The sequence below is a fragment of the Balearica regulorum genome, chromosome 10 (assembly GCF_011004875.1).
Source record: "Balearica regulorum gibbericeps isolate bBalReg1 chromosome 10, bBalReg1.pri, whole genome shotgun sequence".
NCBI lineage: Eukaryota > Metazoa > Chordata > Aves > Gruiformes > Gruidae > Balearica > Balearica regulorum.
In genome coordinates this window covers 15,167,132-15,190,880 of record NC_046193.1, presented here as the reverse complement: position 1 = coordinate 15,190,880, position 23,749 = coordinate 15,167,132, and the positions used below count along the sequence as shown (strand labels likewise).

Below are 23,749 nucleotides of genomic sequence, written 5' to 3'. Positions count from 1 at the left end.
AAATGTGGCTACGTTAATCAAAACTGTTGGCTCTTGTTGCTGAAGCATTCTTTGTATCAATTTTTAAATTGTTTAATAAAACATAGAGACTGTATCTCCTTGTTCTAGTCTGTAGTCATCTGACTGCACTGAAGTCAGGGAAGGCACTTTTCATGTACGCAATAATGAGAAGAAAACAATAGACTCTCTTCTGCTGAAGGTTTCAGCATCTGGTAAGCAGTTTCTCTTCCTAGGTTGAAAAAGAAATAAGCAGTAGGTAATGACCTCTGTTTAAAACTCTTGATGTACCACTGGCAGCTTTTCCTGGCGGGCTCTAGGACACTGATTATCTTTGATATGAATTTGGGGTCAAATTCTATGTAAATTTATTTCTGTAAATCAGATATGGCTCTAAATCAATTTGCTTGTTTAAGGAGTGAGAGGATAATTTAGTCTCTTGGGTTTATTACATATTCTCATTTTGAAATTGTGTATGACTGTATTAAAATTAAGTGAAATTGCTTGTTTTCGCATGAGGTTAGGAAATGCAGTGCCATCCTTTCAAACCTCTGCAGTTTATATTGTGTACTAAATGCATAAGTAGTTCTGCTGGGTTTCCGAGATGTAATCCTTCCTGGGGTAGACATTGGCAACTGCATAATTAAGACAGCCACAGAGTGCAGCAGTTTAGCTTGGGAAACAAGCAAGAGTATTGCACTGAATTGAAATGGAAATGATGAGGGTGCACCTTAGCCAACTCAGGCTATCCAACTACTGTAAGTACAATAGGGAAAGGAATTGTGCAGACCTCATGGATGAAAAATAAAACTTGTTTCACTGTGCTTCTGTAAAGATGTTGAGTACAGGCACCTCTGTGAAAATTAGTGCTGACAACTTTGCAGGAAGAAATAGAAAAGTGTTTACAAGAAACATTTTAAAACTAATTAGAATGGAAAGCAGTTTCTAGGTCTGACACAGAAAAGTGGTCTGCTGAACCTTTTTTTTCTCCTTTTCCCATTTATCAAAGAGATTTTTCATCATATTGCACATCTGCAGCCTTCAGAACAAATTCTGGCAAGAGTACTCAGCGTCACCATGAGAAAGAGCCTTAGATATTTCCCCAGGATAGAAAAAAGCCAACCCCTATCAATTCCCATTTCTCAGACAGAATGATGCCTTTAACACTCTGTAATGAAAGTTTTTATATGTGAGAGGGATTACCAACATCAGTCTGTATTGTTCTTTGATGTGCCCCAAAAATATTACAGCAGAAGGTATTAAAGAATAAATTGTGGGAACTGAGTAGCCCCACCAGCACAGTTTGTCTCTCTGCCCTTAACCAATTTGTGTCAGGGTGAATTCCCTCCTTCACTGGGCTTATTGAGTTTCCCTAAGCTTTTTCCCTGTGTGTTTGTTTTGTTTTTTAGTTTCATATGTTACTCGTGTATGTTGGTGACTTCTTGTTTTCAATTCATTTCTCATTATTTCATATTTTAAGGGGAAGAAATAAGCCAGTAACAATCTTGTGTCAGGCTCCTCCATGCAGTGGAAGCAAAACTTCTCAGTCCTTGAGACGCAAAGAGATGATTTGCACGGAGGTTGTGTTTGTCACTGAACAGGTAATCGTGTGAAAACCACCAGGTCTAAATCTTTAGGTATCAGCTGTTGCCAGTCTCCAGAGAATATGTGCTATGATTTGTGGTTAGATCAGATGCAAGAAAGCCAAGAAGTGCACACATCTCAGTGCACATCATCCTCCTACCCACAGAATTACATTAAAAAATACAAAAATTAAAGAAGTCATGTATTTTGAGTGCTTCTGTAGTTGGTCTGCATTCACCACATGTTGAGATGAATATACAGAACAATAATGTCCCTGATTTTTCTCAAAAAAATCTTGATATACAGAAAAATCAATATTCATTATGTATACTTTAGAACAAATCCTTTATTATGGAAAATTAATTCATACATGACTTAGAATAACACATAAGCATGCACCAAAAGATTAATATCTGCATAAATGATATGAACAGGGAACGGATACATTTGAGGATTAGCCTCAAATGCAGTTCTGGATCCAGAGCTCAGGTCTGATAGGCTTAAATATAAAAATTTGAATAATTAGAAGTTTATCCTTTCCCTTAGGGAACTCTGTACCTTTCTAATTTTTAGTACTGTTGAAATACAAATTAAACAGAGCTCACTCTTTAGCTTTTCTTACTGTTTTTTGTTCTTGACTTGTGATAGATAAGATCAAGGTTTAAGCCTTGCCTAAAGGGCTGCTAATCTATTTGCTCTTGATCTTTCTACCTGTTTGGAAGAAACCAGAATACGGACTCTGAGGCTGATAGGTTTCTGGGTTGTTCTTTTCTTTGCTTTTCAATCCCTAAAGAGTACAGGGCCTCCTGCTAAGACAGTTCTTTTTATACTCTGTCCTGTAGTAGAAAGTAAGCTGCATTTTCAACACAACTTCTGTTTTTAAACAAATGAAGATGTGCCCTGAGCAGAGGTATTTATACAACAGTATAATCATTGTAATGGTTCTCATCAGGCAAAGTGAGACATTTAAAATAAGGTCTTTTCCTATTCAAAACTCTGGAATCATTACAGTGGGAGGCTAATAAAGTTCAATTCTAAATTCTAAAGGAATGTGGGATTTGTGCATGTGTTAGCAGTCACTAGTCTTTGCTATTTTGCCTGCTAAATGTGGGCAATCTGTTTTTGTGGTTCTTGGGAGATCTGCCTCACTGACTTTTCGTGAAGTGGCATTTGTTGTTGGGCAAATCAGCTCTCACTCTTGGATGTCTGTTTATGATTCCAGCTCTTCAGCTTGTTGAAGTAGATAGCAAATTCTTTTTCCTTCCAGTATTTATGCTGAAGCTGCTACCTAGCATTCCTGATTTGGCTAGGATCTTAGTTTTGCTGTAATGCTGAGAAATGACACTTTTTTGTCTCCACATCCTAATGAAAGCAGCATAAAGAAAGCAGGATCCACATAGTGGTCTGCTGGAGATGGCTCTCTGGACCAAAGGAATATTTAATTTTCCTTCAAAAACTTAAGGCTGGATGTGAGTGAGTAGGTCACAATAGAGACGCGTAGATAGTAAGAAAAACCATAGTCTGCTAAGTGCTGGTTTCTTGCAAGAGATTTAGCAATGGTACTTCTGGTTCCCTTTTAAAGGGTTTGGATGTTATTGCTAACCACTGCTAGCTGAAGATACTGACAGTTTTCTGGATTGTTGGTATAACTGCTGTGTTTTATCACTGTCGTGGTTTTACCCCAGCCGGCAGCTGAGTACCACGCAGCCGCTCGTTCACTCCCCCCCATCGGGATGGGAAAGAGAATCAGAAGAGTTAAAGTGAGAAAACTTGTGGGTTGGGATAAAGACAGTTTAATAGGTAAAGCAAAAGCCGCGCGCACAAGCAAAGCAAAACAAGGAATTCATTCACCACTTCCTATGGGCAGGCAGGTGTTCAGCCATCCCCAGGAAAGCTGGGCTCCATCACGCGTAATGGTTACTTGGGAAGACAAACGCCATTGCCCCGAATGCCGCCGCCCCCCCTCTCTCTTCCCCCAAGCTCCTTATAAACTGAGCATGACGTCATATAGTATGGAATACCCCTTTGGTCAGTTTGGGTCACCTGTCCTGTCTGTGTCTCCTCCCAACTTCTTGTCCACCCCCAGCCATCCCGCTGGCAGGGCAGTGCAAGAAGCAGAAAAGGCCTTGGCCTCGTGTAAACACTGCTCAACAATAAGTCCATAGAACAAAAACATCTCTATATTATCAATGCTGTCTCCAGCACAAATCCAAAACGTATCCCCACACTAGCTACTATGAAGAAAAATCAATCCTCTCAGCTGAAACCAGGACATTATCCACCCCTTATTCCATACTATTTACGTCATGCCCAGGTCCCACACAATTCAATACATCCTCATTAAGCACCACCACCCTTCTCATCCCTTGATATAATATGCTGATATCATTCCCTTAGTCTGTGGACCACCCTTTTAAAATGTCCATAAATGTCCACAAAATGTCCATTGGGTTCACTTGGTCCACAACCTTGGGCTCCATCCACCATGGTGGTCACTCAGGACAGGAGAGGTGGTTGACATGTGGAGTTATTGGGCACCAAAACCAGCTCAGGTCAGGTCCACTGCTGCACTTGCGCTGCTTCCTGTAAGGCTTGTTCTCTATTGGTTCAGGTGGTTTCTGCTACAGTAATTCCTGTAACAAGCAACTCAAATCATGGGTTACAACAATTTAAAGGTATTTCCATTACAATCTCCACCCCTGGTCCCTTCGAGTCAGACCATCAAGTTTATCATTGCAATGAACACCTCCCCTTGCCCCTGCTCCAGCTTGAACTTATCCTCAGACTGCGGTCCCTTAGGGGTCTACCTGCTCCAAGCGGAGCCTTATCCATGAGCCACAGTTTCTCCAGGGGTACACCTGCTGTGGCATAGACTTACCCACAGCCACAATCGCTTCGAGGTGCACCTGTTCCAAGGTGGCCTTCTCCATGAGCCACAATGCCTTCATAGATACACTTGCTCCAGTGTGGCCTTGCCCACAGTCACAGTCGCTTCAGTCCTCTCAGAAATAAACCTGCCCTATCGTGGGCTCGTCCATGGCCACACACTTTGAAATGTTCCAGCATGACCCATGCACAGCCACTGATGCTCCCAGGTGTACCTGCTGTAGCATGGACTTATCCTTGCCACAGATGCTCCGAGGTGTACCCTCTCCAGCGTGGACTCATCCTTGGCTCACAGTCCTTCCAGAGGTATACCTGCTGCGGCACAAACGCAACCACGGCCCCAGACACTTCGAGATATACCTGCTGCGGCACAGACGCTACCACGGCCCCAGACACTTCGAGATATACCTGCTGCAGCACAGACGCAACCACGGCCCCAGACGCTTCGAGATATACCTGCTGCGGCACAGACGCAACCACGGCCCCAGACGCTTCGAGATATACCTGCTGCGGCACAGATGCAACCACGGCCCCAGACACTTCGAGATATACCTGCTGCGGCACAGACGCAACCACGGCCCCAGACGCTTCGAGATATACCTGCTGTGGCACAGATGCAACCACAGCCACAGACGCTTTGGGGTGTCCTGCTCCGACGTGGAATCATCCACAGGTCACAGTCCCTTCGACTCAAGTGCACACAGGAGTTCCAGCCTGTCCAGGACAGCAGCACAAAAACAGCAGCGATGCCCTGGCCACCTGCCAGCCCAGGCGCATCACCATTGCTGTTATCAAAATGTTCCCAGGCACAGCACAGTAAGATGATAAGAAGTACAGCAGTACAGCGAGCAGCGAAAGCAGAAAGCAGCCACTAATAAGCACTAGACTCTAATAGATAGTAAGGCAAGCAAGCCCCATGGCAAGCACAGGAGCCTGCCAATTAATAGCTAAACAGCTAATACTAAATAGCTAATAGCAGCTATAAATTCAATCTAGCACATTCCGATCAAATCTGTCATTATCTCGAACCCTTCGAGCCCCACGTTGGGCGCCAAAAAGACTGTCGTGGTTTTACCCCAGCCGGCAGCTGAGTACCACGCAGCCGCTCGTTCACTCCCCCCCATCGGGATGGGAAAGAGAATCAGAAGAGTTAAAGTGAGAAAACTTGTGGGTTGGGATAAAGACAGTTTAATAGGTAAAGCAAAAGCCGCGCGCACAAGCAAAGCAAAACAAGGAATTCATTCACCACTTCCCATGGGCAGGCAGGTGTTCAGCCATCCCCAGGAAAGCAGGGCTCCATCACGCGTAATGGTTACTTGGGAAGACAAACGCCATTGCCCCGAATGCCGCCGCCCCCCCTCTCTCTTCCCCCAAGCTCCTTATAAACTGAGCATGATGTCATATAGTATGGAATACCCCTTTGGTCAGTTTGGGTCACCTGTCCTGTCTGTGTCTCCTCCCAACTTCTTGTCCACCCCCAGCCATCCCGCTGGCAGGGCAGTGCAAGAAGCAGAAAAGGCCTTGGCCTCGTGTAAACACTGCTCAACAATAAGTCCATAGAACAAAAACATCTCTATATTATCAATGCTGTCTCCAGCACAAATCCAAAACGTATCCCCACACTAGCTACTATGAAGAAAAATCAATCCTCTCAGCTGAAACCAGGACAATCACAAAGATGGCTCCATTTCCAGAATCAAAGAAATTATTCCCATGTAAATAATCTGTAAATTGGATTGTATAGTTTGTCAAGAAAGTTGGGTTATTTGGAGGCAATAGCCTCTCTTTAAATATGCCTTTCTTGTTGCAAGGGTTCCTATCAGGTGAAATGTAGCTGGGCTCTGTATGTAGGCTAGTTTTCTTACATGGAACTTGATTTTCCTTTTATACTTTTTAGACTTACCTTGGAAGGCATTGGCTTATACAAGTCTGTAAGAATTGCATCCACCTTTCATCATCCTAACCAGAGGTAGGATGTGGTTGGTATGTGCTAGCATACCCTTATAGTAAGGCTTTTTCAGGAGTAACTTTCTCTTGAGATTCCTGGAGACCTTTATTACACTTTTGCTAGGCCTTGCACCAGCCCTGTAGGATGTGGATATGCATTTCAGAAGTTGGCAGGAACACACTTTCATTATTTTTCTTTTTTTCCCCAGAATCATACAGCCATTGCTGTAATGGAATATAAATGAGCATGCTTTGATCTACATTAAAGATCCAAAAAACGCTGCACTTTTCTGTTGGTTCTGAGCTGGCGTGTCCTTCTCTATGATTTTCAAAGGTTTTCTGTTTAGAATAGTGCTTATATCTTAGTTGACATTGAAATTCATCAGAAGTTTCAACACATGTTTGAGGGTTGTCTGGAATAGGAATAGCCTTTTTTTAAAACAAAAAAAGTGCATACGTGCATTTCTGAATCAATCTCCAGACTCCAGAACTATCACTTTCTTCTGCCTAGAGAGACACTGTGACACATGGTGGTGACAGTGGCAGATGAATCTTTCTGGAAATGTAGAACTATGTTGTATGAATTTCATCTGGAAGCTAATCTTGAAAAAGACCGTTGGAGATGAAAGGCCACTGCTCCAGGTGCTGGTTTATACAACTCTCCCAGGATTAATTAACTTTTCTGGTACTGCTGATAAGCAATTGTACCTAGTGGTAATTTGGTAGCTGGTAAGTTGATGGAATTCCAGATGATACAGACGTTTAACCATCTGCCTTGTTTGTTTTCATTTGAATAAGCTTTGCCCAGTTCAAACTAAATAATTTTGGAAAAAAGAGTCTGAAGAGAGAAAAAGCCAAATACTTGTTTACTTATTTACAAAATTAAATATTGTACTTAGTTTTAAGTATTGTTTACACTGTCATCAGCTTTTAAAATTTAGTTTTATACCTGATTGCTAATAAGGACATATGTATGATTAGTAAGGACCAGCATTCTAATAGTCATCCTAAATGCTTTAAGCGATATTTTGAAAGTAAATGTAAATCACCATTTTCTGCTTGTGGTGGCAGACTTTTTCAGCACTGGGAAAAGAGGCTGCATACCAAGTTTTTAAAAAAGTGCAAAGATAATGTTGATTAATGTGGGTTATTATGTAAGTACTGGACTAGCATTCATAACAGAATCAAAGGTGTAACAGAAATTAAACTTGCATTTAATTTTGATTACAAATTACCTCATTTACTCAGTCCCCTACCACACCTGTCTGCTCAATGATCATTATCTGACACAAAAAGCCTCAAAATATTGGTGAACCTGCTGTGTACAGCAGAAAGATTGCTTAAAGGAACTGTTTCCTAGGTTAGAGAAGCAGGCACCAGTGTGGTTGCTTTAGTCTGGCTTCCGCAGCCACTGGACAAAGCCATACGACTTCCCAAATTAATTTCTAGTTGAATTAGATCTTTCATAAGAACATCATATCTTGATTTGTTAAAAATTACTCTTGATAGAAAATCAGTGCTCTTGGTAATTTATTCAAATAATAGCTTATCCTTAAAAGAAATACATTGACCAAAACATGCACTTAATTTCTAATCTGATCTTTTTTAATAGTTACCATTTTCCATCAATAGAAGCTTTTATACCTTTGCGTTTCTAGATTGCGAAGATCTGCGTGGCTTGTAGCTGCTTTTGCACTCGACACTCCTCAAGCTTCCTTTCAGTAAGTGAGATAGATGGAGTTCTGTGCCCTTCTGCAAATTATGTTTTCTAACGGATTTGTTGTGTTTGTCTCGCTTGAATATTCCCCAATATATCCACCTGATTTAAAAAATTATAAATCCTTGAGTGAGGCCCTGTTCCAGCTGTGGCTGTACCACTGCCAAATACAGGCAGTAGTTTAACATCCGTTTGTGTGCTTAGAATTTCCTTGTGTGCGCGTCCAGTGATGATGCTAAATCTTTGCTGCAAGGTCTGTGAGATTAATTCCGACTCTAGGTCTCTTCGAAACTGCTGATTCTCGGTGTAGTTTCTTGATATGCAAATATGCCAACATACTTTTTGTTAAACTTGATGTTTAGCACAGCCTCTCCTCATCTTTGCTCAGCTCTTCCAGCCAACACATTTTCTTGCTTAGTGTTAGTGTCCTGCTGTATTTTAGAGCATTTTTCAGTCTATTATGCACAAGCCTTATCTGTACTAGTTTAAGTTTCTTTTTAAATACCAGTAAAAATGTTAGTATTGTGTTACATGCCAAATTCTGCAGTGTTCAACTAAAACCAGATGATTCTTATTTACAGTTATTTATTGTCTCTTAATTTTTTTTAAAAAAACCCCTTATTTTGTATATTTCATGTTGACTTTATGTAATTCCAGTTTCCTAATAAAAATGTCGTGGGCTACTATGTTGTTTTGTGGGTACATATGTCATTTTGAAGATGCAGCCTTTTTTTCATCAGTCAAGCTTTCAAATGCATTTAAAAAAAAGCAAGCTACATTCCCGATAGCTAACTTTATTTCCCATAAATCCATCTTGAATGGCATTAGTTTTACTTTGTTTTAATTGCTTATTAATAAAGTAATATATCAACCATTCCGGTATTTTGCCATTAGCTGATTTCAGGCTAACAAGAATATAATTACCTGACTTGCCCAATTTGTTGATTTTGGTTTTGCTTGCTTGGTTTTTTAAAATGTAGCAATGTAATCTTTTTCTGACACTCTTGATGCTGCTTGGCCGGCACTCTCAAAATTCTGGGATGCAAGTTATCCAGATCTATTTAATTTCAGCAACTGTTGATTAATTTTCTCTAATTATTGTTGAAGAAAGCACTTCACCCTGAAACAGCATCATCTAGCTTTTTCCTGAAGACTAATACTTAGTGAATACTTTTGGGTTTTTTCTGTATTGTTATTTCTATTAAAACTTCTGCCACAAATGATGCAGATATACAGTTCACTTAAATTCTGTGTTCTTAATGAAATCTTAGTGTCCTAACTCTGCTGGCCATTCATTTTTCTACATTTTTCTTTTTCCCCTGTTCGGTTATACAGTTTCTCAGTCCTGCCTCATATGTATTGCTGGGAACAGCTTTACGTTCTTCCACTCCTCATTATGTAACTTTCGCTACTCAGTTAAACCAAGTGAGTTTATTTTTTTTAAATCAATTTGACTTAATTTCTGTTCAAGTTATGACTTTCTGTGAGTTTGCAACATGTTCTTAAACAGTACCTGACTTTATACACTGCAAATCACCTGTTCTCAAGTGACTTTTATTATGAACAATTGCCACTGTTTTATTATTCATGTTTCCATAATTGTTTAGTTTACTGAAGGTTTACTTAGTTTACTATCACTTTTTTGTTCTGCTGCGTTGCAGTTAGTTTTGTTTTGTATGTCTGAATCTTTACTTAGAATTTTGGAGAAGGGGTAAGCAAAAGCAAGATGGTGATGTTTTCTAAATGGTCTTCCAAGAACTGTGCCATCATATTCCTTTCTTTTCTTTTTGGTCTAGGATTGGTAGCTCAATCTATTTCTTTGACTATAGCTTGTCATGTTTACTTCCATTTCTTAGTTACTTTTCGAACAGAAATATGTGCAGATACATGCAAATGAAAAGTACTGTTAAAAGTTGGGCTTCATTTGAGATGTTGGTATTGCCAGGTGCTAGAAGATCCCAGAATCCCATGGATCATTTCAGTGTGGAAAGAGTGTATGGTCGGTGGAGCTGGTGGGGATGCTGAAGGGCTTGGTTTCCTGTGCATAGGTTAGAAACAATCATACAATCATAAGAAAATTCCTACAACACTTGTCCTTGTGGACAGACCTTTGAGTGATTAGAGAAAATATTTGTGTATATTCCGTAGAAAAAATGCAGATTTCATTGATCAAGGAAATTAGCCTGGTATAGTCTAGCTTGTTTCTGCTATTAAGTGCACGTTTGATAGATGGAGTTTGGTTTGGAGGTGTATAGCTTAAGGAAAATAGTAATAATTTATCCTAAGTATTTTTAATGCTATAGATAATCTGGAAATTTATTTATCATTTGTGAGAAGACATGTCTGTTAGGTCAAGTATTCAAGTGTTCTGATAGAACTGAATAGAGATTTTTGAGGTACAAGTTGACAGATTGAATACTGAAGTAATACTATCCGTAGATTGAGAGTTTGAGTGTAAACTTGATAAGCACAATCATGGTGCAATTCTTCTTTCCCACTTGAATAATTGCCTAAAAAGAAACTATTCCTGAGTCATCTCGGTACAAAAGGATAATAAGTTTTTGTCTTAAAACATTTTTATTTTTATTTTTTCCAACTGATACTTAGAAATGCAAAAATTCTGCTTTGGTTTGGTCTTGCTCTTTTTGTATATGAACATTTTTCTGCTATTAAACAAATGTACAATGTGCTAGCTCTAACAGTGAAAGAGTATACATACTGCTGAAAGTTAATCAGATGACACAGAAAATTAACTAGTATTATCTTAGGGTTACTTTTGATTGCAGAAATTGCTCTTTGGCCTGAATAGGCAGTTCAAATAAATTGTGCAAATAGACAATGAGTTAATGGAATAAATTAGAAGGGGATTACTAGTAGATGCCCTTTATTCATCAGAGAAATATCAGAGAGCTGTATATACCACTTAAGAATTGTATTTTCCAGTTTCCATGCTATTTCATATGTTTTGGAATACTCATTTTGAAAGAATAGGATGAATCGTGAGTTATGTGCTCTTGAATGGAATAGGTATATCCATTTATAATCCACTTCTTATTCCTCTTCAAGTCTGGGGAACTTTATTAAAATCAGTTAAATCTGGGTCAAATACTAGTCTTGCGTCTGGGAGATCCATACCATTGACTGATGAAATAGACAAATAGGCTATAAATTCTTTCAAATTAATAAAATAACATATGGAAAACTTACCTAGTTTGACTTTATGTAAATGAAGTGGCAGTAAACAATAGCAGAGAAGACTAGATCCACAATACTGATGTGATAAGTAGGATTTGTGAGAACATATCTTAAGTTGATTCTAGTGTGATGGGAATTTTTCCTTCCTGTAAAAAGGCTTTGGATTGCGCCTTCAGAAAATTAAACTGAAATAAACTGAGAAACAAATGTAAACCAGTGTTGATTCAGAAATAATTAAGTATGGCAACACTTACATCTAACGCATTCAAGAATTGTATGTAAATACGTATTGCACTTAAGTTTACCTGGTTATTTACATATTATATGCACTATAGTATAATAGTTTTAAATGTCTTTAAATGCGAACTGCTGCTGAGGTTTGATTGCTGATTTGAGATAATATTTCACTTGTGTTTGGAAAATAAATTCCTCCAGGGAAATCAATATTTGTCATGTCAGATTCCATACCTTCATTTGCTGGGGGACAGGGTTGCCTCTGGGGAAGAGCTGATTGTTCATATGCTACTGCATTAGCAAGATGTTTGCAGAATAAAGGATTGCTCAGTCCACATTCATCTATCATCCTGCTCTCTTCTGTCTTTTCCCTGAACATCCTGCACCAGGGTGTGTAAATTCTACATTCTGAACCTGAGAAAGTAATAGCTCTGGCTCCTGGTTCCTTGGCTTGTTTCCTGTGTACCCAATAAATGTTTGACTGCGTATGTTTGTGTTCAGTAGGGATAGGGAATACCAGTGTATGGAAAAGATAAAGGGGATTGTAACTAGCTGGAGGAACATGCTTTACTCGGGTTTTTCTCAAACTTAGAAATAATGACAAAATGTGTGCAACAGAACTGCCTCTTTTTTCTTGTTTTGTTGAGTGAGTATAGGCATATATATGTATGTGCACCAAATGTTAGTAATTTGTCTTCACAATTCTCCCATGAAGTACGATGCTCCAAATAATTCATTATAGATATATTCCTTCTTCAAATAAAAAGGTGTTTTGGAAATTTAACCAACTTTTCTCTATGGATGTGTAGAAATTGGAGGAAAAAAATTTACCCTGCTCAATAAATAACCTCACTATCCATCTGAGTAGGGTAGGCACAAGCATGGTTCCCTCATTGTGCCTTCTGGAAGGCACAATCTCCTGCAAAGTGGGGTCATTGTGCTCTGTTTGCCCCCATGCACAGAACTACAGCTGGTCACCACGGGGGAATGTGGCTGCTTCCCATACCGCTTTTGAGTTTGAAATCACATTTCAAGAGATGCAATTTCTTCAGGGATGACTTGTGCGATTATGCGACTCTTTCTTCCAAGATTACTCATCCCCAATTGCTAATTCTGCAGAGTAGCTACTTTATCAGTAATGCAAAGATTCCCAAAAGCATACTTGCCTTAGTGCAAATGTCCAGGGCACAGGTACAAACTGAGAAGCTGCATCGGAGCAAATCTAGAGATGTAGTATCCTGTGCTGTATGTTCTGAAGAGATGCATATTAAAGTACTTTGTAAAAATAATAATTTTGAGTATTCAGCTGTAGGAATACAGATTAGCTATTGCTATAGCAACCTGTATACATGCTTCAATGAAAAAAATGACTTACAAAATATCAGTCCTACATCTCGACGAGTAAGGCCCAAAATTCCATTCTTTAAAGTTAACACATAGGTCAGTCACAGCTTGGAACATACGTGCTGCATCTAAAACTACAATATTTTGCTGCACGTTGCTATGTAGCAGTTGAGTTTCACTTTCCATTTAGAATGTGTTACGTGCAAGCAAAACAACAAAAGAAAAACTCCAAGCGTTTTAATCACTTGAAGCATTTTATTCAGGGTATGTTCTGTTTTGTGGACATGGGTGTCTGTGGTGTAACGCTATAGCAGTGCGATACTGGAAGTGAACTCCTATGTTAGGTCACTTGTGCAAGGGCTATTTGAACAGGCCAAAGGGGAGCGTATAGAGAGCATGTTGGATTGCTACAGGGTAAAGGCTTCACTCAATTTGTGCAATGTAAAGTTAATGACCATATATTAAAATAGGAATCAATTATCAAGATTAGTACTAAACTGGGAATAACTCAAGTTAGATTGTTAGTGCAATTACTTCAGAGAGCACAAAGATAAGAGTTGGTAAAGCTTAGCATCAAAGAAAATCTTCCCTTGGAAGTGATTACTTATAAACTGCATTAATTTGTGAAGTTTTACATTTTTTAAGTTTTAACTGGTAGATGAGACAGGATTATATAGATCTGGAAATTTGCATGTGTCGATTCATATACATGTGTACAAAAATCTTGTTGGATCAAATAGCAAAATATGAGCTAGTTTACCTATTTCTACTCCAGAGAAAGGTTTTTCCAGTATCATTGTAAGAGGCAAGTTGGAAGAACTTGATTACAACAGTATAGAAGGAGCTTCCTTCAGTGCAATTGAAGTACTTTCAGTGAAGGGGGTGTGGATACTTTTTCTTGTGCTAATCATGCAAGGAAGCAGTAGAAAGAGGTTGGAAGACGCTGGGAAAAACACAGCCTTCCATGTTTCTAATGATTATTAGGAAGCCAATCTGTGGCAAGATGCCATCTAATAAATTGAGAGAGTAATACTTATCTAATATAAGAGCCTGCTGCCTCATAAAGCTTGTGATAGTTTTGTTGGAAAACTAATCACTTTTTTCTTCAGTGCTCATTCATAATCGCAGGGGGATGTGGAATGGGGGTTACAGTCAGTTCATCACATGTTGTCTCTGCTGCTCCTTCCTCCTCAGGGGGAGGACTCCTCACATTCTGGCCCTGCTCCAGCGTGGGGTCCCTCCCACAGGAGACAGTCTTTCACAAACTTCTCCAACATGAGTCTTTCCCATGGGCTATGGTTCTTCATGAACTCATCCAGTATAGGGGTATCCCACAGGGTGCAGACCTTCAGGAGCAGACTGCTCCAGTGTGGGTCCTTCATGGGGGTCACAAGTCTTGCCAGCAAACCTGCTCTGGTGTGGGCTCCTCTCTCCATGGGTCCTGCCAGGAGCTTGCTCCAGTGTGGGCTTCCCATGGGGTCACAGCCTCCTTCAGGTGCCTCCACCTGCTCTGGTGTGGGGTCCTCCATGGGCTGCAGGTGGAATCTCTACACCCCCTCATCCTCCCTCCATGGGCTGCAGGGGGACAGCCTGCTTCACCATGGTCTTCACCAATGGGCTGCAGGGGGATCTCTGCTCCAGTGCCTGGAGCACCTCCTGCCCCTCCTTCTGCACTGACCTTGGTGTCTGCAGAGTTTCTTACATCATCCTCCCTCCTCTCTCCGGCTGCAAAAGCTCCCTCTTAACTGGTTTCTCCCTTCTTAGACATGTTATCCCAGAGGCGCTGATTGGCTTGGCCTTGGCCAGCGGCGGGTCCGTCTTGGAGCCGGCTGGCATTGGCTCTGTCAGACCCAGGGGAAGCTTCTAGCAGCTTCTCACAGAAGCCACTCCTGTAGCCCCCCTGCTACCAGAATCTTGTGACACAAACCCAATACAATTTCATAGCAGTTTGACTTTGCAAAAGGCAAATTTCCTGGCAGGTGATAACATCTGTGTGGGAACTTTTAAAGATTCTACAAGTCATAACCTTGAAATATGTTAAGATGGCTGCAGTGCTTTTTTGATGCAGTGTTTGTGTGCTTGTGTATTTGTTGCTGTTTACTGAAATTTGGTTTCTTGGCAATTAAGTACTATTCCAATATAGAGAACAAATAAAAAAGCTTTCTATGGCTTTTTTTCCCATTCCTTTATTCCAAAAGCTCCTAAAGTGAGAAATGCATGTCTATTTGATTAATATTTAAGTATAGGTTAAAGGTGATCAAATTGGAAGTGTTTCTTTTTTCGTTTCTTTTTTCGTTTCTTTTTTCGTTTCTTTTTTCGTTTCTTTTTTCGTTTCTTTTTTCGTTTCTTTTTTCGTTTCTTTTTCTTGATAGAAAATACTAGATCATTTAAAAGGCTTCTGGTTTCTGGATAATTTTTTAACTTTTCAAGATGCCAGAGTTTAGGTTTTTCAGCTACATTTTCCCTTTCTTCACATGACCAGATATTATGTGACCCTGTACTCCAGTACAGACTTTAAATAAACCTTATCTAAATTAGTGAAAGAAAATTAGAAAATTTCCAGGGAAATCCCTTGCTAGATAGCACATCTGTCAGAGCATTTCAAGCTGGAGTAATTTTCATCAGCTTCCATCAGGAGTTTTGTTCAAAACTCAAATAAAATGTTTGCTAAAGACAAATACAATTATTTTAGGGCATATTTCAAACTTTGATCAAGTAATGAATATTTTACTGTTGAAACTGTAATGTCCCAACTTATATCAACAGTGAACTAGTTAAATTAAAAACTAAAAGAAGCATCTGAAAGATTGCACAATAGTGTGAAAATTTCTGGAGACATTCTGTAAGGAAAGTGAAATAGAAATGACTCCCCTTTCAAATACTGGTAATATGCAGAGATTTTTCCCTTCATCACTAGCTGAAAATGTGGCATATCACTATGTAAATTTGATTTTAGTCCTAATTAAATATTTAAAATATGTTGGTTTTCTGTTGCCCTTTTGAGAAGATGGAATATTCTAGGTACAACATATTCTGGCTTCATATTACTATAAAAATTGTAACAAATACGTAAGATCTGTTGACTAAGTATAGTCAATGCTGTCAATTTGAACATAGATTGTCTTCTAAGTACTCTCTGAAGACAGATATTCTAGCTGAAATCTATTATATTTTATTTATCTTGGTGATATTTAAGGCTTGATAATTTTACGCCAATAAAATTAGTTAAAAGAGAATATTATTTTCTAAAGGTTTTGTACAATTAATCTCTAGGAAACTGTATTTTTTTCACATGATCAGTAAATATGTGATCCCTTTCAAATGATTTCACATTCAAAAATTTAATTTTAACTTGAATATACTATGCTATTTTAGTACTTAAGATCTAGGAAACTCCTGAACTGAATCTTGCAGGACCTAGTTCTGATCTTCTATTGGTAGGTGTAACTCCTCTTGCTTTTAATGAGCAACTTATGTGTCATCTAAATGAAATCAGGACTGGAAACTGTCCAGCTTCCTAGAGTCAGATGGCAGGGCTTTTTGTTCAGGGGTCTTTCTGTAGGAGCCGTGCTGTCACAGGGCTGTCACAATGATATCCGTGGCCTTGAGAGCCTGGGTATGCGGTCTGGGAGTACCCAGCCTCATTGGGAAGGAGGCAGTTCTCGCTGGAAAAGGACTTGCAAAAACCCTCACAAGATTGTCCATCACCTCCCTCTGCAAGGTGCAGAGGGGCCTTTTTTGGAAAGGAAGGCAGCACTGGAGAGCATGTTGGGGAGATGCTATTGCTCCTTGATTCCCTCGTGTGCTTCTAGTTTAATTTCTGCCTGATTTATTTTCACAAAAACTAGCAAAGGGAACATGTCAGCTGCTGTTATTGTTGAGAATTAAAATTGAATGTCTTTGATAAAAATTGAAAGGACACTCCCCCGATATATTTTCCCTTCCCAATTCTCTTATGGTAATGCATAGTAAGTGTAAACAGAAGTACTACTTGGACCATTTCAAGCAATTGAATAGAAAATTCAGTAGAAGCCCTGCTGAATTTACCAAGCCTAGGCAAGCTTGGTGTTTTATTTTTCTGATGCAATCTTTTTAACCAAGCTTTGTTCATTACCACTTGTGCATGGAAATCAGACATTCACAATGAGATCATCATTCATTCTTTGTATATAACTGTTACACGTACAAACTGCATGGAGAGAACATTATTAAGAATGCAAAAGCAAGCAGTCAAGAGAAAAGGGTGTTAACATTAAGGCTGGCATTGCAACCTAAATTCAGCTTCTCTTACGCATATGTGTTATAAAAAAGTCTTTAACTATGAGAATACATAATACTTTTCCAGAAGAGTTCTTCCTTACGCAGTACACAAGATGAACAGTACTCAATTAATGAGCAGCTATTCAAGTTGTTTTTTTATCTTCAGTGTTTGATATGTGGCCCTAAGCCTTATTTACAGTGCATCATTCAGACCCTGCTCAGAAGTCAGAATTATTAATTTCCTCACAGGCTTTTCTGTGCTGCTCATCACTACTGTATCCAGGTGCTTCACAGGTTTTAAATTAAATTTATCTCCACAAAACCCCAGTGAGGGATGCGGTATAATCTCTGTTTTACAGATGGGGAACTGACAGAGATTAAGGTCAGAAAAATTCACTAAATTTGGATGCACAGTTTAAGACATAAGATTGGATTTTTAGAGCCCTTCAGGTACTGTGTTCAGCAAACAGCACTCACTACTTCAGCTTGAGGTGTGTTTTTCTTGTCTCTAGATATCTTCCCCAGCATCTCAAGTGTGTAAACTGAAAATTTACATGGCGCTATTGATCGCTGAGGAAAAGTTTGTGTTTGATACCTTGTGCAGTATCATACAGGAACTCTGAGCTTTTTCGAAAAGAGGCAAAACTTCAGTGAATCACCTGCAGAGAAGAGGCAATGGGTTCTGCTGAAAACTCTTATGTATAGTTTTTATTATTAGACTGTTTCTCAATGCTTGCATATAAATTGGGATTACACAAGCCATCTGAATGCTCATCCTTGTCGATTTGATTGTTTGATTTTTGCAACAGAGAAGGATTAATTTGGAATGTTGAAATTTATGATCCAGTTAATTTGGGGAATGAATATTAATTGAGAAACCGTATTGCCTAAAAGGTAGTACTATCTTTTCTATAATAAATAGTAAGAGGATCTTTCCAAATGTACTTTATTTTCATAGTATATTCAGATTTCTTTCCTCTATGAAGACATTCTAAATACCAGAAGATTCATGAGCAAGTCTAGCAAAACACTATTCCTCGGTTTAGGAAAACCTTAATTGGTGATTTTTACATGCTATGGCCATGTTTTGTATAGCAAGTACATTTGCATGTACCTGATTTTACTTGTATTTTCTCTGTTGGCAGTTTATTTTATGCTAGTACTTCTTTTAGGCTTGCTGACTGATAAAAGAGTAGCATAAATAATCTAAGATAACACCTTAATTCTTCATAGTCCTTTAAAACCAGCAGTGTGGATTTGAACCAAGGCTAAATATAGGGATTTGTAAGTCTTTCTGTTAATTTTGGAGAATTTTAATTTGATTAGATTGGCCGAGGAAAAAAGATTTTACCGTGTCCTTTTCTGGCAATTTGTGCTCTCCTAAGTCTATCTGTGCTTTGTTTTCTTATCCATAAGGCAGATATTTCTCTACTTTTTTTCAAAGCTGTTTGAAATCTTTAGCTGACAAAGATTAGAGAAGTGAAATGTTTCTTGTGTTCGGTGGGGCTCTGCATGTTATAATTGCCTAGCTAGTTATAGAAACAGTTTATTTAAACTTTTTTAGTGTTAGCCTACACTTAGCTTTTTATTAGACTACATTCCTCATATTGTGCCAAGTGCATAGCTTTTGTGGAACTGGAAGGCTACTCTACGTGTAGAAAGTTGGGAGGTTTTTGTCCTGGCTATGAAGTGCACTCATGTCAGCCAATGCATCTCTTATAACAACAAGAGAAAATGAATTTTTCAGTAGTTTCAGTCAAAGTCTCTTTTGTGTTTATAGTCATAATCATTTCCAGGCTGCTTAGAACCAGCTATTCCCAGAGCTTTATGGTATTGCTGTAGCATTACATACAGAACAACTGCTTGCTATTGAGGGAAAAATGAAAGTTTAGTGAGAACTTTGCTTGACTAAGTATAATTATATACTGGGTAGTTTGTGTAATGCACATGTATCATGTAAATGAACTTTTAAATAATAAAGACCAGGCAAATTAAATCCGTTATTTAAGAGGTGCAATGATAGTCCAAAGTTTTCATTAGAAAGAACCAATTTATGCCCATCTTCCATAAAATATTTGATACTGGTACTCAAGCAGTCAGGGTTGTAAGTGGAGGGCTGTGGAACTGAGCTAGCAGTCTGATTTATGAGTTATCTGTCCAGTGGAAACCAGTGCAGTCTGAAGAATTCACAAATAAATCAGAGCTTCAGCTTGGACAAATGCCAGCCAAATTCTTGCACCTACAGAGGCATCTCCAGTTGAGTTCTCTGCCAGTTTGCTGTGCTTCAGCCTAAACATTCATTCTGCAGATTGTAGATTAAGATTTAATCATGTCCGTAGATTTCTAATTACTCATTAATATGTTATTAGAAAGTCTTGCTGGCAAGGAACTCCAAAACACTTTCAGTAGATTATACAGAAATTTGTTCCGGAATTAGTTGCAGAACAGTCATCTGGCACCCAATTCTTGTTTAAAATGTTATCAGGTTTACTGACAAATGAGAACATAATACTGTCTCTATTATTTCAATTCGCCATGTGACAATAAATGTTTTTTTATCTTGAAAAGTTAAAAGCAGTAACACTACAACATTTTTTTTGTTGATGCCTGAAGTGATGCAGAGCTGGAAAGGAAGCCAGAAATACAGCAAAAACATACAAAATTATTTGCTTGGTTTGTGGCTTGATTTATGTGACTCATGGCATTCTGTATGGTGAGACTAGGTCAAAAAATAATCATATAGAGTATTGTCTAAAAGGAAAAAAAAATCAAGAACTTTAGGATAGTTACAGATAGATTAAAATGCATATTTTTCAGGGTATTTGGTAACCATGAAGTAAAAAGCAAGCTAGAGAATGATGTGCATATACAGTTAAATGTTACAATTAGTACATTCTATGACACACTTATGACATAAGAGCATTAAAATAATACACTTGTAGAAATTATGTGCACTTAAAATTTTTCCTATGTTTAAAGAAACATTTTAAGCAGTCCTTAATCTTTTGCCAAAGATGATGCTGGTTTGATAGTGAGAAAGAATTTGTTTACTTTTCCAAAATTTGCTTATTCTCTCAGTTGACTTGCAACCCAGTTATCATTCAACATTACCTTGTTGACCGACTACCTCATAGCGCACTGTTCAAAAATGTCGAAAGCTGTGATCCCTGCTACAGGTATCTTTGATAAAGACAGGGAAGCAGCCAGAAAGCAGGAATGTTATTTGCTATTTTTTGAACACATAGTCAAGTGTACAGAGAGCATTTGGGGAAAATCAGAGAGAAAATATGTGCGGAGAGGGAAAGTTAAACCTAGAAAACTGTAAACCCTCTTTTTCTCAGATTCCTTTACTCACGGCCACCTTTCTTCAAATAGTTCACTAAAGTATACAGTCTATATTTTTTTAAGACTTGCAAACCATTTTGTGCATTTACAGCTGTTTTCTCAATTTTGTTTCCACCGTTGTTTGCATGCCATTTGCAGTCCTACTGGTTAAAATGAATGAGAAATAGTAAGAAAGTCATGCATACCTGCATTTTGCTGGTGACTATTGTATAAACATTAAAAAAAAAATCTAACAAATTTCATCATTAGAACAGCACTTCGTCTTTTAATTGTGTAGTATATAATTAGATATGTATACAATGGTAGTTATATAATTAGACTGTACTGTTATAACAGTCCAATTTTGAGAGGTGGCCTTGACCTGCTTATCATGATGGGAGTGTCTTTTTCTTGCCATCTGTTGTTTGGCAGCAGCCAACATGCGCCTCTGGGCTAGCAACTCATCACGTGCAGAAGCCTCAACTAACCACTGCGTGCTGCAAATCACCTGGCTGGGGTACTCTATGGGCCATGGGCAACGGCTCTTGTTCTTGTGAGGGAGGAACAAAAAGAGATGTGGGAAAGATGGGGATGTACTTCCTTTGAAACAAGGCTTTGTTATTTCCAGTGCTTATGGAACAACCTGGTTTAAATGGCTTTATTTTGGAGAACATGTACATATACGAGGTGGTAAAATGAAAGCTAATGGGATGTCTTAAAGATTCGAACACGTAGCATTAGACATAAATGTAAAGAACCCACTATCTAGTATTATTAGCTATATATAAATATAAATCTGACAATAAATTTTCATTAAATGACTCAATCTATATGCTTGAGGAATTATTAGGTCAAGTACAGTGTCTGTGTATTCCTCTAAATGTTTGTGTTACATTTATTAATTCAGCAAGATAAAATGCTTGTTGAGACACTTGAGTATCGCAGGAATTGCTCCAAATATAACAAATGCATAGTATTACAGAAGCAGAACCATGGTCTAATATTAATACATTGCATTCAGAATGAAGTTAAGTATGATAACAATAATGCCAGACTTGTTCTTACTGTTTGTTTCTTATTTTTCTTTACATGAGCAAAAAATATGGTCAGTAGTCACTCTATGTGTGTGGCTTTTTTTTTTCTTCGTGAGTTTTCAGAAGTCTCAACTGCCTCACTCTTTCTGTTAATAATTTTCTTTTTAGTAAGGCTGGATTTACTTTAACCCTGCAGTTCTTTAACTGATGTGGTTCTATCTGAAGAATGCCAAACTTCTTGCTTTTTTCAGTTTCTCTGGTGTAAGTATCAAAAAGTTTAAAGCCCAAAAGAACAAAATGCAGAAAATCAAGCTTTAGAAGTGTGTACTGGATCAATAAGGTTTGTTTGAAGTGACGTAACTGGTTTCTCAGTGACAAGTTAAATTCTGGACAGTGGAAACTCACCATGCAACATCTCTTGCTCATTGCACACTTACTTTTGTTTGGACTTTTCTAATCCTGTGCTGGCCCTGAGTTGTGTGGACCATTCTTTTGCCATAGCACACCCTCTGCGCTCTCTCTTCCTGATTGTGCTTTGGTTTATACCATCATCGAATTTTGGGAAGAGCCATTTCTCTCTCCTCCTCATGGACTTTTACTCCTTGAATCTTTTCACCTAGCTCCCTGCACCTTTTCTTCTGCAACTCTATTTGCCCCATCTCTTCTGTCCAATGCTATAGATGTCCAAACTGCATTCACTCAAAGGAAATAGGAAACCACTTCAGGGGAAGGTTTAGTCTTGGTGTGTATTTCTAAAGCCTATAAAGTGACTTTATGTAGTGCTATATAAGTCGTAAATAAGGATGCTAAAACATGACAGCTTTTTCTTCTCTCTGCATTTTTAAAGCCACCTTTTTCCACTGAAAGGTATAGCAAAGAACATTCCTATTTGTTCCATCATCAGCTCTCTTAGTTTTTAGCTTCAAAAGAAATGGGCTTAAACTCAAGTGTTTCGATCTGCAGTGTGCTAGTCTCTATAGCGACCTTCCTCCCTCTTCTCTACCTTTACCAGGGTAGAGTTTTCCTTACACTTATGTATCTCAAGAAATGTCACAATCTTTTATTGTTCCTCTAGCATGTAATGTAGCCCTAGGTAGCCACCCTAGAAAAAAAAGGATTTTTCACAGTACAATTTCTGCCATTTACTGCATACTGTGTAGCATTTTCTTAATTTTTTTCTTTTCTGCCTTTCACCTTTCTGCTTTAAAAAACAGGCAGATTGATATTAATATTTTTCCCTGATAAAAAAAAAAAAAAGTATTTTACCTTGATCTTAGTGTTGTTAATACATTATTCAGTGTTCCTTCTTAATAAAAGCCATTGGTTGTTCCATTACTCACAATAGATATTACAACACTAAAGGTCTCGTTCATCAGAATGACTTGCAGAGGCAAAACGAAAACCCTGACTTCTCCATGCATCAGGATAATAGCTGTGGTGAATGCAAGTTATTAAACTATGTTTAAAATATAATGTGTGTTTTGGGTTTTTTTTCTTTTTTTGGAGATTAACACTAAGGAAAGATTTGTGAACATCATTTATTTTATTGCATATGTATTGCTTGTACGTATTTTGCTCTTTCAGTAGAAGTCAATAAGGAGGTGAAGCTGTTGATTGCATTCAATTTCATAAAACATCGTCCTTAAAATCACCATTATAGTACATGGATTTTGAAAAGCTCTTAGTTATCAGACTTTGGATTCATGTCATCTTCTTGGATGACAATGGAGGAGGAATCTTAATCTTGGATCATCTCTGCTAAAAATGAAGAAAAGTGGGCACAGATGTCTAGCAGAGAAGAGTGTGAAGCTCTAGGTCAAGTCTTGGAATGGGGATTCTGTTTGAAAGATATCTTCTGTAATATTGCAGTGTATTAAATTCATGCTTATGTGTTCTGGCATAAAATGAACATAAACCAACTCTAATATAATGCAAGACAGGAATTTTATTTCATGTTAGTAATCATAAATTTTTTTGAAAAAAGTTGTAGGTATAGCTAGGGTGTCAAAACAGCAAAAAAAAAAAAAAAGTACTATTTAGAAACAAGTCTTAGTATATGAAAAAGTTGAGCTTTTACCTGAGCACCTCTGTGCTCAATGCAAACAAAATTACTTTGTGCAAACAATGAGTTTCCACTGCCAGAATTATTATCTCAGTATGGTTAAATACTGTATGAGTCATCTTCTAGTGAACACAGTATACATATGGACAGTTGAAGGATGCAGTG

General features: G+C 38.3%; 1 protein-coding gene across 9 annotated transcripts in view; it reads left to right on the top strand.

Annotated features, from left to right (window-relative positions):
- The window catches only part of FHIT (fragile histidine triad diadenosine triphosphatase), a 615,120-nt gene that overhangs the window by 153,953 nt on the left and 437,418 nt on the right, over positions 1-23,749 (top strand). For 2 of the 9 annotated variants that reach the window (XM_075762300.1, XM_075762302.1), the window contains one exon: positions 8,073-8,135. The exons of 6 other annotated variants lie outside the window; for them this stretch is intronic. The gene's annotated coding sequence lies outside the window, so the exon portion shown is untranslated. Of the gene's footprint in view, positions 1-6,399; positions 6,437-8,072; positions 8,136-23,749 lie in introns of those variants that run through there. One more of the 9 variants, XM_075762303.1, reaches the window with a different exon arrangement.